Source organism: Trichechus manatus, unplaced genomic scaffold (genome assembly GCF_000243295.1).
Source record: "Trichechus manatus latirostris isolate Lorelei unplaced genomic scaffold, TriManLat1.0 scaffold00100, whole genome shotgun sequence".
In the NCBI taxonomy this organism is placed as follows: domain Eukaryota; kingdom Metazoa; phylum Chordata; class Mammalia; order Sirenia; family Trichechidae; genus Trichechus; species Trichechus manatus.
In genome coordinates this window covers 6,066,206-6,082,443 of record NW_004444036.1, presented here as the reverse complement: position 1 = coordinate 6,082,443, position 16,238 = coordinate 6,066,206, and the positions used below count along the sequence as shown (strand labels likewise).

General features: G+C 41.4%; 1 protein-coding gene across 1 annotated transcript in view; it reads right to left on the bottom strand.

The window, feature by feature from the left end:
• The window catches only part of SMS (spermine synthase), a 61,201-nt gene that overhangs the window by 44,615 nt on the left and 348 nt on the right, over window positions 1–16,238 (bottom strand). The gene's annotated exons all lie outside the window — the stretch shown is intronic.

The window sequence follows — 16,238 nt, the reverse complement described above, 5'->3', positions numbered from 1 at the left end:
CCTAACACCTACTGAAAATGGTCCAGGTTTCATCACTCTACTTTAAAATAACACCAACTCAGGTCCCTCCAGGAGCCAGTCTCCTTACGAAATTAAAGTAGGGCTTACACAAATATAATTTATAACACATAATCCTAACCCCTCTTTAGTCTGGAAACTGAATACTAGTCCAATATTGTGCCCTCTTCTTCCTGGTAAGGTAAGCCCATTTCTCCACAAGACCAGAGAGTCTTAAAAGTAGGGACACAACCCACAAGCTTTGATTCACCCGCATTGCCTCAAATGGCATCAGAGGGGCAGCACCTTGGTAGAGTCATAAAGTGACTAAAGCTCTCCTGCCCTCACATTCTAACTTAAGTGACATAGGAGTCTAACCAAGATTTAGAAAAGAATGCAAAAAAAAAAGGGAGATTATGATAAAGCTTGGCTATTAGTCTGTGGTTATGAGACACTGAACAACCAGGCCACTTAACCTCTTCCCGACTCAATCATTCAAGCAATATAAGGCGTCCCATGACGTTACACAGACACCATGGGCTCAAGGAACGTGTTTTAGGAGAAAAAGAAGGAATAAACTCGGGCCAAGAACTGTAGAAGATAACAAGTGACGACTGCCAATGCAGAGGACACAGAAGAGAGATCAGGACCAACAAAGAACCCTCTCTTGGGTACCCATACTACAACACAACCGGAAGGAGAAGTTAGAGAAGTGAAACGAAACCAGGCAGACGAGCACCATAAAAACGCCCAGGAAGAAAGTGTTAAGAGGGAGTTGTAGTGTTTGAGGTTGGAGGGTAACAGATTTCATAAGGCATCCAGAGCAGGTAAAATGACCAGGCCTGACTTTGAGTTAAAAACTGGTGACCACAGTCCACTCTGCAAAGCAGCAGGATGAAAACAGGTGACGGCTGGCCCCAGGTCGGATGGTAATGGTTTCCTTCAGCTCTGCCCAGAAGGGGAACAAGATTGCTTTCCCAAAGAAGAACTTTGGAATTGCCACTTTGACTATCCAGCAAGGGTGAAATTTGCTTTCCCAGCACTTAACCAATATTATGAACATCCAGCTTCCTTCCCACTAAACTTCAGTGGGCAGAACCCCTTACAGGTCATACCTATTACCATTTGAGTTGCTACGAGCAAGTCAAGGGTTTCTGCCGGAGCTTTGATGCCAGGCTCCATGTGAATCGACAACGAAGTCTCATTTCCAAAGAGAAAACAATTTGTGAATTTGGCAATGTCAAAAATCACATTTATATCAGAGCTGTCCTTGAGGAGGCTCCTACATCTTCCCTTCCTCTTGCTTTGGTCAAGAGGTGCCCCCTTCAGAATAAGCCTCCAAGAAGATTACATAACACATGCACTAAAAAAAATAAGTGAGACTAGAGAATAGTACAAAGACGAAAGATAAAGTTCCCAAGTCAAAACCACCCAAACATGGAGAGGGCCGTGTGCTATGATGGATTCCAGATGAGAAAAATACCATGTGGGGGGGCCTGGGAATCTGTACTTTCAATTTTTTCCAGATGGCTCTGAAAAAAGCAGCCAACATCACTGGACTCAGACAGTTTAAAGGCAGGGGCCAGCAAACTTTTCTGTAAAGGGCCACATAGTAATTATTTTAGGCTTGGTAGGCCAAATCAGGTCTCTGTCACGTATTTCTCTTTGTGTGTATGTTTTTTTTTTCCCCATCCCCTTACAACCCTTTTTGAAAATGCAAAAATCATTCTTAGCTGGAGGGCCATACAAAAACAGGCCATATGATCAAGAGAAAGGGATGTTTGTACAGTGAAACCTGTGAGAGCTGAACTCGACCGAACTGCCTTGTTTTTTGGTTCTCACAAGTTTTCCACCTTTGACAGTGTGCAGTCTTACCACTTTGCTATCATTCATTTAGTGTAAACTATTTGAGTTTTCTCTCTCGACAGGTAGCTGTCTTACACAGGTTTCAGCTTTCACAGCTTTTACTGTACTCAAGAATTTAACATATATAATTTGGCAACAACACCAACAATGATCAAAAAACAAGTGTATAGTCACATATGTATGTGTCCAGACATATACAGGTAGGTACAGGTGTATACATATGTGTGCACAGACAGAAGTATCTATATGCATGTATAAGTACACATATGTGTGTACAGCCACATATATTCATACTCACTGCCGCCGAGTTGATTCCGACTCATAGCGACCCTATATTCATAGAAGACACATTTATAGATACTTCTCAGACATAACCAAACACCTTGCAAGATTGGTTTTCTAGGTGTGAAGGCTTAGTACCTTAGTCTCAGTTCACAAAGTTCATGTTCTGCATCCTACTGAAGTGAGTGACATCTGGGGTCTTAAAAGCTTGTGAACAGCCATCTAAGATACAACTATTGGTCTCTACTCATCAGAAGCAAAACAGTAAGAAGGAAACCAAAACCTCAGAGAAAAAACTAGTCTACAGGGCTGATGGCCTACACGAGCCATGGCCTCATCTATCCTGAGACCGGAAGAACTAGATGGTTCCCGCTACCACTACCGACCATTCTGATCAGGGCCACAACAAATAGACCCTGATAGAAGGGGAGAAAAATGCAGAACAGAACTCAAATTCTTAAAAAGTCTAGACTTACTGGACCAGTTGAGACCAGAGGACTCCCTAAGACTATTACCCTGAGATACTCTTTAAACCCTGATCTGAAACTACCCCAAGATATCCTTTTAGTGAAATAACAAGAGTGGCACACAAAATAAAGGATATTACCATAAGTATGGTGCGCTACTAAAAAGCCATCTGTGAGACCAAATGGTCAACATTCACTCTAAAGCAAAGATGAAAAGATAAGGAGACAGGGAAACTAGAATACTGGAATCAGAACAACCAGAACGCAAAGAGAATGCAGACACATTGTGAAAAATGTAACTAATATCACTGAACAATCTGTATAGAAACTGTCAAATGTGAACCTAGTTTACTATGTAAACTTTCACCAAAAACACAATAAAGTATTATTTTTTTAAAAAAACAGGCCACATGAGAAGGATCTGGTCTGAGCGCTTTAGTTTGCTGCCCACTGATCTTTGCCAGCTCTCAATTCCTAGCCATAACACAGGGACCCTAAGTTGTAATTCTGAGCCTGAATTTCCAGAAGTGACATTCTCAGAATTTGAGACTAGAATAATCTGAGGAGTATTTTATACATTCAAGTTAGCAACTTATTAAATGTTGACAAGATAACAGTTAATAACCTATATAACTAGGACACCTGCTTTTAAAAAAATGCATGGAACATTAGCAGCTAATGGAAACAACCCTACACTAGAGGATGAACAAAAATAGTTAAGACTACCAGTCTCCATTTTAAAGTATGGAAAAAAATACTGGAATGGATAAACAAAATGTGGCATATACATACAATGGACTATCACTCAGCCATAAAGATAAATGAAGTCCTGATACATGCTACAACATGGATGAACCTTGAAAGCATTATGCTGAGGGAAGTCAGTCAGTCACAAAAGGACAAATACTGTATGATCCCACTTATATGAAATAAATGTAAGAGACCAAAGCTTATTAGTAGCTACCAGGGGTGCGGGTGGGGGGAAGGGGGAGTCTTTGCTTAAGAAACACTGAGTTTCTGTTAATGGTATGGAATAATTTGGAAAAGAACAGTGGTAATGGTTGCACAACACGATGAACCATAATCAATGTCACTGAATTATACATGTAAAAATTGCTGAATTGGCGAATGTTTTGTTCTATATATATTTTTACCACAATAAAAATAACTAACTATTGCAGACTTCCACTTTCAGGAAGATGGAGTAGACATACTTTTCTCTATTCTTCCCACTACAATCCCTGGACATTATATATAATACAAACATAAGATTATAAAAGCTAGGGACCTTGGGACCTAAGGAACAGCTCAGTGGTGACTTCTCTGAGTTTTCTTTTTGCCTCATATATGCCAGACTTGGACTCCTGATGACACAGTGGTTAAGCGTTCAGCAGCTAACCAAAAGGTTGGCAGTTCAAATCCATCAGGCGCTCCTTGGAAAACTTATAGGGCAGTTCTACTCTGTCCTATAGGGTCACTATGAGTCAGAATTGACTCGACAGCCAATTTTTTTTGGGGGGGGAGGGTAACACTATAAATAGGCTTTCCTTCTCCTCTTGAATTTTCTAAATTCTGTTTGATAGTTGAAAAGTAAAAATTATAACACTGCCTAATGTGGTTCTAAATGTATGTAGAGAAAAAGACTTAAGGCTACTTACATGGGAGAGTAAAAGGCACATAAAGGGAGGTAAGGTTTCTATAAACCAAAAAGAACTGTTGCCATCGAGTCGATTCTGACTCATAGCAACCCTACAGGACAGGGTAGAACTGCCCCATAGAGTTTCCAAGGAGCACCTGGTGGATTCGAACTGGCAACCTTTTGGTTAGCAGCCATAGCTCTTAACTACTACACCACCAGGGTTTCCAAGGTTTCTATACTACACTCAAATTGGTGAATGTGATACCAGTAGACTACGATATGTATATATAATCTAACATCTAGAGCAACCACTAGAAAATCTATACAAAGAGATACACTAACAGTCATTATAGACAATCTCAGGGCAATAGTTTCAGGGATTCATCTAGCCTCTATGGCTCCAGAAAATCTGGGGTCCATGAGAATTTCAATTCTGTTCTATAGTTTTCCCCTTTTGATCAGGGTTCTTCTACAGCATCTTTGATCAAAATGTTCAATAATGGTAGCTGGGCCCCATCCAGTTCTTCTGGTCTCATGGCAAAGGAGGCAGTTGTTCATGGAGGCAATTAGCCACACATTCCATATCCTCCTCCTGTTCCTGACTCTCCTTCTTCCTCTGTTGCTCCAGGTGAATAGAGACAATTGTTGTGCCTTAGGCGGCCCCTTGCAAGCTTTGAAGACCCAAGCACTATACAAGGAACTAGGAAGTAGAACAGAAGCACTAAATACCTGATCAGGCCAATTAACTGGGATGCCCCATGAAACCATGACCTTAAACTTCTAAACCAAGGAACCAAATCTCATGAGGTGTTTGGTTGTACATAAGCAGTCTCAGCAGCTACTCTTTTTTATTTTATTTTTTTGGTCATTGTTGTAAATATGTCTATCACACAATTTTTTCCAATTCAACTTTTTACAGGTGTACAACTTATTGACAGGACTTACAATAATCGGTTGTGCAACCCTACCCTTAAATCAATGTGATTTTTACATCACCATAAACAGAAACGCAGTATTCCATAAGCAATAACCTCCCTTTCCCCCTCCCTTCCGCCCCTGGTAACCACTAATAAACTTTGGTCTCTATACATTTGCCTTTTCTTGTCTTTTTATACAACTGAGGTCATACAATATTTGTCCTTTTGTCATTGACTTATTTCACTCAGCATAATGCCCTCCAGGTTCATTCATGTTGTAAGATGTTTAACGGATTCATCATTGTTCTTTATCGTTGCATAGTATTCCACTGTGTGTATGAACTATAATTTATTAATCCATTCATCTGTGGATGGGCATTTAGGTTGTCTCCACCTTTTGGCTATTGTGAATAGTGCTGCAACTTTTGCCCTGAAATAATCTTTAAATCTTAAACCAAAAATATCCCCTGAATTCTTCATAAAATCAAACAATAGTTTAGCTTAACTAATGGCTGCCTTGAGCATTATGCTCTTTTAAGAACTATCTATATGGGATCAAACTGACAACAGCAACTCGAAAGATTAGATAGGAACCTCAGGGGGCAGTGAATTTATGTTAATAGAGGAAGAACAACTCAGAAAAGGAAAGTGACAATGGCTGCACAACTCGAAGAATGTAATCAATGTCACTGAAATGTACATGTAGAAACTGCTGAATTGGTGTATGTTTTATTTTGTATATTCTCAACAACAACGGGAAAATAAATAAAATTTTAAAAAATAATTACAGACAAAGCAAAATGGAATTCTAAAGTATCTTCAAGTAACCACAGGAAGGCAGGAAAAAAGAAAACAGAAATGTAAAAGAGATTAGAAACAGAAAACAAAAAATAAAACGGCATACTTAAAGCCTAACATACCAATAATTACATTAAATGTAAATTTTCTAAATATACCAATTAAAACACAGAACTTAGTAGAGTGGATTAAAAAACATGACTCAACTACATGTTATCTACAAGAAACTCACCTCAAATATGATATAGGCAAGTTAAAAGTTAAAGGATGGTGTCTTAGTTTCTTAGTACTGCTGTAACAGAAATAACCTTTTACTAAAGAACAGGTTAGCTCAAAAAGTATTTCACCCTTGAGAACTGTGCTTTTTTAAAAAATTATCCACATACGACCAAATGGACAACAGTTACTCTAAAGCATAGATGAGACGTTCAGGAGGCAGTGAAACTAAATTAATGGGAGTGAAATAACTAGAACAGAAATAATGAGAATGTTGGCACAAGCTGAAGAATGTAACCAATGTCACTGAACATTATGTGCAGAAATTGCTGAAAAGGAACGTGTTTTTCTGTGTATACTTTCACCAAAAATACAAAAAAATTTTTTTTTTAAAAAAAGGTAGAAAAGTCTCAAATCAATAATCTAAACTCCCACTTGAAGAATCTAGAAAAAGGAGAGCAAAATAAACCCAAAGCAAGCAAAAGGAAGGAAATAATAAGGATAAGAACAAAAATTAATGAAATTGAAAACCAGAAAAATAGAAAAAAATCTATGAAGCATAAAAGGCGGTTTTTGAAAAGATCAACCAAATTGATAATCTCTAGCAAGACTGACAAAGAAAAAAAGGGAAAAGACACAGATTACCAATATTAGAAATGAAACAGGGGATACCAGTACAGATTCCAAAAATATCCAAGGTATAATATGGGAATACCACAAACAAGTCTACAGACATAAGTTCGACAAATGAAATGGACTAATTCAAAAAACATAAACTACCACAACTCACTCAATATGAAATACATAATCTAAATAGCCCTGTTAAGGAACCTGAATCTGTAATTTAAAAACTCCCAAGAAGGAAATTTCCAGGCCCAGATGGTTTCACTAGAGAATTCTACCAAATATTTAAAGAAGAATTACAACCAATTCTACACAATCTCTTCCAGATAATAGAAGAGGAAGGAATGTTTCTCAATTCATTTTATTCCAGTTATCCTGATACCAAAACCAGACAAACAGTACAAAAACAAGAAATCTACAAAACAAGAAATCCCTCATGAATACAGACACAAAAATCCTTAACAAAAAAAAAAATATATCAAATAGAATTCAGTAACACGTAAAAAGAATTACATACCATGACCAAGTAGGGTTTATTCCAGGGATATAAGGCTGGTTCAGTATTTGAAAATCAATCAATGTAATCCACCCAAGTTGTGCAAGATTACAGAACTGGGTTCCCCTTTTCTTATATTTCTCTACTTCCTCTACATAGTCTAAAATAAGCATATAACTTTTTAAAACACAGAAAAAGTATATAAAAAGACATATGCATGAACCATTACTTGAACAGCTTCTGCAGTCTCTTCAAGTAAAGCCAGATCCTTTATTCAGAGAAAAAGAAAAAGTACATGCAGGAACTCCATTAATAATTTAACACTCACAAAATGCTTTTTAAAAGAAAGTCCTATCATATCTTTGCACCTCATACCAAAGAGAGTAGACTGATGGTAAACTCTTTCCTCTCTCACACCAGGCCACCTGCTCCAAACTAGACAAACTCATGTGGGAACATCAAACACTTTAACAGACAGGCCCACAACCCTCATCCTTAAAACCTCAAAATCAACTGGGCCACTTAGCTGCCGTATAATTCAGTTCAAAGATTAGTGTCAACACATTTATAAATACCTTCACCACTACTGTTTCCCCAAAGAGTGCTCCATGGCACCAGTCCTGATAACTACCCTGTAAAGCAAAAGGGCTCCATGTTGAACCAAGTTGAGAAACACTCATATTCACCTCCAAACTGTAAGGCTGGCAGAGAAATTCAGAATGGCCATTAGCATATTACAGTCCTGCTTGACCACTATGATCTGCAGTCCTTCAGAAGAGATAATTTGGTGTTAAATATAACAATGTCCTAAAAATGGCTTAGTATTCTCACTGAAGGAATTTCCATTATAGAGAAAAATGAAATCATGTAACATAAACGTGTAAACGATAATTTATAAATCAAAGAGTCCTTTAAAAATTCTGCTTTAATAAATTGGGGGGAGGTTCTTTAAAGTAGACCAACCTTCAAATAACACGCCAACTCAGTATTTTCTGCCTCTTCTTTTGCCAAGAGAACCTCACTTTATCTTTCAGTAAGTTAAATCCACACCTCTTTATAACTGAACATCTTTATCGACTGGCACAATTTCAAAGTACTCAGCCCTAAGTATTGCAATTAGTGTTAAGTACTTTATATATCATTTGACATTCTTCCAAACGTTTTATTGGACATCCCACCCAATAACCAATGTGTGGGATTTTGGTATCATTAGTACCTTCCTGCAGAGGGAGAAATTAAGGTGGATGTTAATCTACCCACAAAGTGAAGTCAACTCTGGAATCTAGAACATGCTCTTAGGAGCTCCTCTGAGTTTGCAGCTTAGCATATAAATACATTTGATCACAAGTATCACCACTAGCTCAGTGGCTCCTTCTGGAACATAGATGACAGTGTCAAGTTAATGATATCCAGGCTCATCTCACCTTAGGACCTCAGAGTTGTTTTTCCTGGAGTCTGGAAACTGCCTAATGGTAGGGGTTTAAAACAGCATTTGGCATACTTGGTTTGCAGATTCATCTAAAGAGGTTTCCCAACTTTTGAACAGAGCTGAGCTCACAATTAAACTACCATGAAATGGTTGGAGCCACAGCGCACACCAGCAGGCTTGGGTTACAACTGCAGTGAAGCGGTGGATTCAAACACCTGGAGTATCTGTGACTCAAAAAACGAAACTTAGTAATAGCTTTATTGAACACGTTTTTAAACAGATCCCCAACCACAACCAAGCAACTTTCTAACTAATTCTTACTTGCTAAAAAAAAAACCCATTGCCATCAAGTCGATTTCTGACTCACAGCGACCCTATACTTGCTAAGGATTAGTAAAACCGTGGTGGTCTCAATTTAGGGGTCCTGGTGGCACAGTGGTTAAGAGCTCAGGCTGCTAACCAAAAGGTCGGTAGTTTGAATCCATCAGCCTCTCCTTGGAAACCCTACAGGGCAGTTCTACTCTGTCCTATAGGGTCTCTATGAGATGGCAACGGGTGTAGTTTGGTTTTGGAGTCTCAATTCAAATGATAAAGCCCAGAATTCCAAATCTTACCCAGGTATCAAGTCTGAAATCAAAAGCTCTAACTTTTCAAAGCTATTCAAGACGTTTAACTAAGGCCTGCAACTGCTAATTCAAATTTGGTAAATTGAATCCTGTACTGAGGATGCAAAGAATATTCCAAACTGGTAACTCCTTCACTGCAAAAACAACCCGTCTTTCCCACTCTCAACACAAGACAAACTGTCTACTGGTTTCTGAAGTGGAAAAAGCTCTCCTTAAGAACTGTCTCATGTGGAGCTTCAAACTACCTGAAAAAACACCTCCTCTTTGTTAGCTGGGGCTTAGGTCCCTCCACTCCCCCCAATGCTACGGAGCCAATTTCTTAAACATCCCTTCTGAAGCATTTAAAACACAGGAGAACCAGCAAATAAGAACTAGATTAAGCTTAATATAAAGCATAAACTAATTTTACCACCAGTTACCTCTTCAGGCTTAAAGAAATGGGTATCAATAACGTAGGAACTACACACCTGAAAGAATCATTATGGTTTATACACAATTTTTTTAATGGCAAGCTCACAAAACTTATTCCCAGCAATGTGAAATTATTCAGCCTGTAGTCATATAGAACATCAGTGCAATTAAGAATCTTTTGTGGAGGTGGGATAGACAACTTAAAAACAAACAACAAAGCAAAAGAGCATACCAAATGACGGCAGACTGGAACAATACTCAACGAGGGACCTCCGGGAGGTCACCTCCCCCAAGCACCAAAAATAAGCAGTTCATAAAACATTTTCACATAATTAACATATGGGAGGAAAATACCTATTTAAAGGGCAAAATACCCTCCCTCCCTGATTGCCTGAACCATCAGCCTTCTGATCCAAAGCTGTTAAACTCTGAGTTCAGGTGCCTCGTGGCTACTTGGAACCACAAGGAGTGAGACATACACGCGCGTGGGGGGAGGAAGGACAATGGGTAAAAAAATGAACTTCGAATGAGCCGATATGATATGGAGTTTAGACTTTACCCTTAGGGTCATGGGGACCCACGGAAGGGTTTTAAAATAGGGAAAGAGAAAGATCCTGCTGAATTCCTGATAACCACACCCTCAGAGCCCTGGTGGCACAGTGGTTAAGAGCTCAGCTGCTAACCAGAAGGTCAGCAGTTCAAATCCACTAGCTGCTCCTTGGAAACCCTATGGGGCAGTTCTACTCTGTCGTATAGGGTCGCTATGAATCAGAATCTGACTTGACAGCAATGGGTCTGGTTTTTTGGTTTTGGAGCCAAATGAGGAGACTTTTGTCAAGAAATTGTAGCATGAAGAAAGCCAAGTAATGAATGTGAGAGAGTTTAGCCGGCTGACTCAACAGGACTTAGTGATGGGGGTAAGACAGGTGTGGCACAAAGGCTTCAGATACAAGTTTTTTGTTTGTAAGGAGGAACCACCTACTGTAGTTTGTAGACTTAGGAGTCAGAATCCACAATCCACCTGATGGCACCCAACAGACTTTAATCTGCATCAGAATCACTAGGAGAAGGCTGGTTAAAATGCAAATTCCAGAACCTCACACCACCCTCAAGATGTAGTTGTTGTTAGGTGCAGGATTTCAACTCAAAGGACCCCTGGAGACAGACAACTGCTCCACAGGGTTTTCCAGGCAGTAATCTTTCTGGGAGCAGATCATCAGGTCTTTTCCCTGCAGAGCTGGTGGGTGGGTTTGAACTGCCAACCGCTAGGTTAGCAGCCAAGAAGCACTTAACCATTGTGCCATGAGAGCTCCTCCCCCAAGATAAGGATTCAGTAAACCTAGAGTTGGTCCAGTCCATGCCTGGAGAAGGACATCATGCTTTGTAAAGCAGAGGGTCAGCGAAAGAAAGGAAGACCCTCAACAAGATGGACTGACACAGTGGTTGCAACAACGGGCTCAAGCACAGCAATGATTTTGAGGGTGCAGGACCGGGCAGTGTTTCATTCTGTTGTACACAGGGTCGCTATGAGTCAGAACCGAGTCAAGGGCACGGAACAGCATTTCCCACTCCCATGTATCAACTCCCTCCCCCAAGGCCTCCCAGTTAAAGTAACTGCAGATGTGTGTTGTTTTTTATCAGGAAGGCCAATGACTCAGGAAATGAGTGATAAGCGGAAGGGAACAACAGATAAGGATAATGCTGGAGGGAGTGGGGAAAAAGCTTTTTCTACTCTTCAGCCACAGTCGAGAAAAACAAAAAAAAGCTAGATGGAATTAAAACTGGATTGTTTAGGTTTTATAGCTATACACTTATAGCTACTTAAAACCCAGGCATAAACACAATATGCTTCCACCAGAAAGCAGCTCAACAAATAAGACATGGGAGACTGGGAGCTTGGGGGACGGTCTGATGGTTCAGGAAATCCGGGAGGGTAGGTCACCTCAAGTCACAGGCTGGGCCGGGTGGGAAATGCTGGCCAAGCCCTCAGCTCCTAACCAACCCCAGCGCAAATCTAGGTGGAAGGCAAGGCCCACTCTCCATGACTAACCTCCCAGGGGTTAAATGCTTTGTGCAAAATGGAGACTGCCAAAAACTCACCAGGGAAATTTTACTGATGAATTTTCATCCAGATTACTGCAGTGGCCTATTTAGACCTTAAATCAGGGTTTTGAGATGTGATAATTCCTTGCGGGGGAGGGGGCGCCATCCTGTGTATTGTAGAATGTTTACCAGCATTATCCCTGGTCTCCACACACTAGATTTCAGTTAGCATCACCCCCTCCCCCAGTTATGATAAAAATGTCTCCAGACATTACCAAATGTCCCCTGGGGGCAGAAGTACACACGCCTTCCCCTACCCCCCACCCACACAACTGCCTTAAACTAAGAGGCTTCCTAGTTGTGGAAGTAGGGGAGGCCTGGTTTGAATCCCAAGTACGCCACTTATAAAGTGCAGAAGCTATTGGGCCTGTTTATTCATCCCCATCAAATGGGGTAACAGGCCTACCATAGCGAGGTTATGAGGATTACATAAAATAACCTGTAACGCACTTGGGCAATTAGCACCAGAGGCGATTAATAAATGCTGGCTTTTGTTTTCAAAGAGGCATTTTGGAAACCTACTCCATCTAAAAGGAATCTACAATATACACACTCTGTGGTCCCAGTTCTCTCTCTAGCCTAGGGGGTCTTAGCCTGAGAGTCCATGGACACTCAAGGGGCCAGTGGATACAATTCAGGGGGTCCGGGAACTTGGATGGGAAAAAAATTATATCCTTAGTTCCAGTAATTGAAATTCAGCATTTTCTTTCATTTTGATTGTAGGCCACAAGCCATGTATCGCTGCCGTCTAGTTGGCTCCGACTCATGGCAACCTTATGTGTAACAGAATGAAACACTGCCCGGTCCTACGCCAACCATTTTCACGATCGTTGGTACGTCTGAAGCCACTGTTACAGCTATTCTGTCAATTCATTTCATGGAGGGTTTCCCTCATTTTTTGCTGACCTTCTACTTTACCACACATGATGTCCTTTTCTAATTGGTCTTTCCTGATGATGTGTCTAAAATAAGTGTTATGGATTGAATTGTGTTGCTCCCTAAATGTGTTGGAACTGTAACCCCTATACCTGTGGAAAAGGAGCCCTGGTGGCACAACAGTTAAGCGCTCGGCTGCTAACCAAAAGGTTGTTGGTTTGAACCCACCCAGGGCTCCGAGGAAGAAATGACCTGGCGATCTGCTCCCGTAAAGATTACAGCCTAGAAAATTCTATAGGACAGTTCTCCTCTATCATATGGGATCGACAGGAGTAGAAATCTACTCGAGGGCACCTAACAACACCAACATACCTGTGGATCATGTAATCCTATCTGGGACTATGGTTCTTTGTTGTGTTAATGTGGTCATATCAGTGTATGGTGTGTCCCAAACCTAATCACTTCTGGGTTATAAAAAGAGCAGTTTAGATACAGAAGCAAGCACAAATGGGAAAATAAGATACCAAGGAACTGAGGAAGGATGGGGGCTACAGAAGCTGAAAGAGACAATGATCTCTGCCCATCCCCCCATCCCCCCAGAGCCGACAGAGAAAGAAAACCTTTCCCTAGAGCCGGTGCCCTGAATTCAGACTTCCAGCCTCCTGAACTGTGAGAAACTAAATTTCTGTTCTTTAAAGGCACCCCCTTGTGGTATTTGTGTTACAGCAGCACTAGCAAACTAAGACAGTAAGCAAGCCAAAGTCTCACCATTCTCGCTTCTCCATTCAGCCAGCATTTGTCAAATATACACGATACATCAGTGCTGCGTCTAGGACACAGACCCTGGAGGTCCACCTTCAAAAGCTCCCAGGCCAGGGAAAGAGATGAACATAGAAAGAAGGATTCCTAGACCTCGCCTTTGCCCTTGAAAGGTCTAGCTGGCCAGCTAGAGACTGCACCTACAGAGCAGGCGGAAGCTGTGTGCACCTTGCTTACCACTGTGTACCCAGCACTGTGCCTGGAAGACAAGCCTATGGGACATGTTTACTCATGTTATCCTCAGGCTGAGAAATCACAAAATGTTTTCTGGGCTCAGAAAACTCTTCAGAGTCTAAGACTTAACTCACAGACCAAATATAAGATTTTTAGCCAAAAAAAGAAATTTCTGGGTTACCCCATCAGCCAGAATACTAAATAGGCCCAACCCACAACTGCCCTTGGGAGCCCAGGGCTGCTGGTCAGCTTACATTGGTAACAAAGTTATATGGAATTGCAACACAGTAACATAACTAAGTGGTTCCTGTTTAATTCCACTAAAATCACAAAATGGAACTGGAGCATTAGGATTACTCACAAATGGGAAAAAAAAGAACATGAATCCAGGCTCCACAGGCATCTGACTCATTCTTGAGTCATATCCAATACTCACATGCCAAGAGTAATGCCTTTTGACTCATTATTATCAATTAAAATAAATGTTTTTAGAGACCTCACACGTGGATTTCTCACCAAGTGCCCCTTACGAACACCAAAAAGAAATTAAGGTCTCAGTCTAGACAGCTCTTATTTTACAAATGTGGATACAGACTCCAAGGGTGACATGACTCACTCCAAATCAAGTGATGGGGCAATACACTAAGACTCAGAATTCTCTGGCTCCCAGAATACTTTTGTAGGGCACTCAAAATCTAACACAGATGCACATATCCATCCATACACACACACACACACCCACCTCCCTGCTTAATATTAGTACTATTTCTTTCTAAAATGTTCTTCAGCTTGCCATCAAACCTTTCTCATCTTTGATTAAGAATAGACTGGGAATTAAAATAAGAGCTAACGTTTGACTTTTCCCCCTTAAGATTCTTCTGTTCTGCTCTCCACACACATCTTTATCCTCAATCTTTTTTACTTTACTTTCTTTTTGCACAACTAAATAATCTAAATGCCACGTCCACACCTTGCCAACTTAAGACCTGCTAGTTTTTCCTCCTCCTTTCCAAACTGGGTGCCCTCAGTTCTCTCTCTCTCTGACCAGTGTCAGTCTAAGTGTTGAAATTCTCTTGTTTTTTCTTCATACAGTTAAGATTTCCCTCCACTTTTACAACGGAACAAGAGAAGAAGCCCATTATGAGCCAGCATTTCAGGAGGGATCCCCTTAACTAACTGAAGGAAGATTAAGGCTCCGGGCAAGGACACTCAAAGGAGCCCTGGTAACAGCTGACCTAAAGGTCTGGGGGGTTCAAACCCACCAGCGACTGCGGAAAGTGCCAGAAGCTCTGGGCCCCATCCTGAGATGGCCCTCCTTAAAGCCTAGAAGAAAACCCAGGCTCAATAAATATGGGTGCATTCACATGGTGCTTACAGCCGGGGACACTTCCCAGACTCACCCCTACGGCTGGGTGACCCTGAACCACTCCCTCTCCTCACCTCTAAATAGAGTATGCTAAAATCTTCATAACTACCCAGCACTAAAGCTGGCAGGGTAATTACTCAACAAAACCTTAGTTTTCTTATACCCTACCAGCTGTGGGTCCCAAGCACTATTTTTATTTCTATTCTCCCTAGCAGTCTCCCTTCCCTCCATCCTCACCTAAGAAATGAGAACTAAAAAATGCTTTATTTTCTCCAAGTCACTTTCTGACCACCCGAATACACTGAAGTTGATTGACAACCATACAGTGTTTCACAGCCACCCCGTTAATATTAACAGCCCTTTGGGGGTATGCACCGTTTTCCCCCCCTTTACCAACAGGGAAGACGAGGCCACAGGCATAGTCAATCAGGATTCAAACCCAGGTGTCGCTCCAAATCAGTCTTTTTATTAAATCGTGTTCCTTCGGAGATCCTTTAAATTTGGGGGGAGAACATGCAAAATGAGTACTCGGAAGTTCAAAACAAAAAAGAAAGAGAAAAAGATAAAAGAGAAAGTCAAATGTTGAAAAACCATAACTGAAAAGGTTGCTCCAGCTATAAGTAGAGGAAAACAGGGGAAAGTATGCAAGGTACGAGCGAGACACTCCAAGTGGACCATAGTGGAAGCGCAGATTCAAGTCTGCGGGAGTCATAGGTTTAAAAGCCACCAGAAGAAAGACGGGCAGTCCAACCCCTCCCCCACGTTACATGCACCCAGAGAAAAGCCCGCAAAGCCCCTCCCACCGCCCCCACCCCGGTCCTGCTCACGCACACAGTTCCAACTTCCCCAGCCTTCTCGTCTTCGCCAGTTCGCAGTCTTCCGAGCGTCCCCGCTGCGGGGAGTTTTAATTTCCGCGCCCAGATCTCACCTCCACCACCACCACCCCCGCCCCATAATAATCATTTCCTTTTCCTGTCCCTCCTGCCCTTTCCAGGGAATCCGTCTGCTGCGCAGTCGGTTAAGTCTGCAGGGCGGCCCGACCGCGTCCTCCCCCAGGCGGACTCCACGCGGGGCGGCCCACACCCCGGGAGGGAAATTTACCGCCTCTACGACATGAAGAGGTCCAGCAGGC